At 30.1% G+C, this 3262-nt stretch overlaps 1 long non-coding RNA gene across 1 annotated transcript; it reads right to left on the reverse strand.

Moving 5' to 3' along the window:
* Window positions 1-1987: 1987 nt before the first annotated feature.
* On the reverse strand, window positions 1988-2465 carry LOC111713224 (uncharacterized). Its single transcript, XR_002767633.1, has 2 exons — window positions 2275-2465; window positions 1988-2203 (listed from the first exon to the last, which is right to left on the reverse strand). It is a non-coding gene; the product is annotated as an uncharacterized LOC111713224 (long non-coding RNA).
* Window positions 2466-3262: the final 797 nt, after the last annotated feature.

Below are 3262 nucleotides of genomic sequence, written 5' to 3' on the forward strand. Positions count from 1 at the left end.
AAGTTATGAATATGGAATATGCAAGTTGAAACTCTTTAATTTAAGGGTCATATGAAATTATATGAAAAGTCCCTTTAATGCTTTATATCACTTGAACTTACATGAACAGTCCCTGTATTGCTTTATATTTACTTTAAATTACATGAACAGTCCCTTTAATGCTTTATATCACTTAAAATTACATGAACAGTCCCTTTATTGCTTTATATCACTTGAAATTACATGAACAGTCCCTTTATTGCTTTTTATTTTTTTTTCTGAATCTATAAAAGCTTTGTTGTGGGTTTACAGATATTCATGCATAAATGGGTTCTCCTGAGTCCCAATAAGTCTAATATATTTTATCTTTGTATTCAACATTCAACAATATCCAAAGTAATGCAAACAACTCACCAAACATTAAATGTATGTCCTTTGTCAAGAAAACTTTTCATCAAGAAATACAATTCCCAGGGGGGATGATAGTTCTCTACCTGTGTGCTCAGTTAGCTGTACTGTTGTTTCGCTACTTAGCGATTTCCCTAAAGACCTAATATATAGAAATAGAATCATGAAACATTTTAATGACATTTTTTTCGTGCATTACCATTTAAAAATACTTTTTGCTGAAAATTCTACATTAATAACCTATAGAGAGATATTCCATTTTTCTCTTGCTGCCTAAAGGTCAAATGTCAAATGTATGCTATGTAAGGTAGTTAAACTGAGTATGCAGCGTTGTGGACAAATTCTTTAGGATTCATTTGAGACATATAAAACGTTTCCACGGTGTATAATTACTGAGTTTAAGTGCATAGTCGACGTTCAAAATCATGAATTTGGGTGGGTACGTTTTAAGAATCGTTTTTTTATTATTAAATAACGACGACGAAAAATAAAAAAAATTATACATTAAACTGATTAGATGTTTAGGAACATATTTCTGAAAAGAAATTTGTCAATAAATAAATGCTAGAATCAATTATTTCGTTTTCATCATTATATTGAATTTCTTATTTTCTATGAATTTATTCGCAGATTTCAACAACAAATTAGTTGTAGAATTTTTTTACATTTTTATCGACGTTATTTAATAATTAAAAAAAAAACAATTCTGAAAACGTATGCACCGAAAATTACGATTTTGAACGTCGACTTTTCTCTCAAACTCAGGATTTATAGATCTTAAACAAGTTTTATATGTCTCAAATGAATCCTAAAGAATTTGTCCACAACACTGCATACTCAGCTCAACTACTTTACATGGCCGGTCTGTCCCTTTAAGTGATGTGCACTGTTCACATAAACAATTTTGATTTTACCAAGCTGAGTTTCGTTTTCTAATACTCTTTTAAATTTCCTCCTCAGTGGTGTACACTGTACAATGTATATTGTACAATTACATGTGTAGACAACCAATATATCTTAACGTGCTAGAGAGAAAATATAGCAAACCCACAAAGGATGAGACTGTATTGTAAAGACGGTTCGAAACTAGCTTAATCCTAAGGTTAAGTATATTAATTTAATGGCTTGGATTATCAAATGTTGGAAAAAGGAAGGTTACAATGCAAGGAAAGTTATTTCAGAGGTGTACGCATCTTTTGTACTGCAGTGTACTGTCTCTGGGCGGTAATGTAAACACAAGACGGATGTCGAAGCCTGACATGAGATCCATCTTCCACATCATCAATGAAATATTCTGGTCATAGGAGCTATTGTCAAAATTATCAAAATTTAAAGCTTTTAACCTCATCGGATACTAAACTAACACTGATGCCTTGTTTACAAATTCCGCCCAGATAGAACTGGTTTCAATGTATACGCAGAGTACACATAACTGCAATTAACTTTCCTTGCATTATAACTCGGGGAAAAAGGGAGAAATAAGTTTACAATTGCAGGGAATCATGAAGGAAGCCAACAGTAAAAAATCCGTACAGTCGTCTCGGAAGTTATATTCTTTGTGGGTAACCATGTACATGGAGTTGGTTCTAGTGGTGAAGCGAAACTTNATCCAGCTACTGGTTGTGGTTTCAGATATGAGGCCTTCAATTTTGTTACACAATTTCTTGGCAATATATCCGGCAATGTAACTTACTGCCTCATTTGCAGATTTCTTCTGCAACTGACCCAACTGGTCTAGAGTTTGAACCTCAACTTGGTCCTCTAGTAGAATAATACCAGGCTGCAATATCTCATTCTGTTTATCTTCATCTAGAACCTAAACATACTAAAATTATTCATTTAAAACACATGTTAAATTTTTTTGAAATTTACATGAAAATAGTTTACCTGGGAAGAAATCAATGAAGAAACCAATTCTGTATCCTTTTCTTCACTTCCTTAGGGTGTCTCCATCTCTACTGAAGGATTAATGACACTGAGAGCATTTTTTGGGTTTGCTCCTACCAAGATGAGTTTGATTTTGTACATGACATCTACAGGTCCAGGATGTGAGGTTCCAAACGAACGTAGAAGACTGAAAAAGTATTCAAATATATAATAATGTATTCAAATATGTAATAGATGTAAGAGACAAATGTATTGAAATATATAATGAATGTTAGAGACAAATGTATTCAAATATATAATAATGTAATAGACAAATATATTCAAATATATAATGAATGTACGCGAAAAATGTATTCAAATATATAATAAATGTAATGGACAAATGTATTCAAATATATAATGAATGTAAGAGACAAATGTATTGAAATAAATGTAATAGACAAATGTATTTAAATATATAATGAATGTAAGAGACAAATGTATTGAAATAAATATAATAGACAAATGTATATAAATATATAATGAATGTAATAGACAAATGTATATAAATATATAATGAATGCAATAGACAAATGTATTTAAATACATAATAAATGTAATAGACAAATGTATTTAAACATATTATGAATGTAATAGACAAATTATTTAAATATATAATGAATGTAAGAGACAAATGTATTGAAATAAATGTAATAGACAAATGTATTCAAATATATAATTAATGTAAGAGACAAATTTATTCAAATATACAATAAATGGAAGAGGGAGAAGTAATGATCAAAAGGCATCATAATTATAATTAAGAAAAAGCCCCAAACCAAAGAAAATTAAACGGAGGAGAAAACTTGATTTTGCACAGAAAAATCAAAGATTGAGATGATGAGCATGAAAAATTAAAAGATTGGACGATTGATAATTGTTTTTAATCACTTACCCTCCAAATAAATGTTTTCACAGACAGTACTAAGGAGAAGTAAATTCTCCATTG

This window comes from Eurytemora carolleeae, unplaced genomic scaffold (genome assembly GCF_000591075.1).
Source record: "Eurytemora carolleeae unplaced genomic scaffold, Eaff_2.0 scaffold1393, whole genome shotgun sequence".
NCBI classification, from domain to species: Eukaryota; Metazoa; Arthropoda; class Copepoda; order Calanoida; family Temoridae; genus Eurytemora; species Eurytemora carolleeae.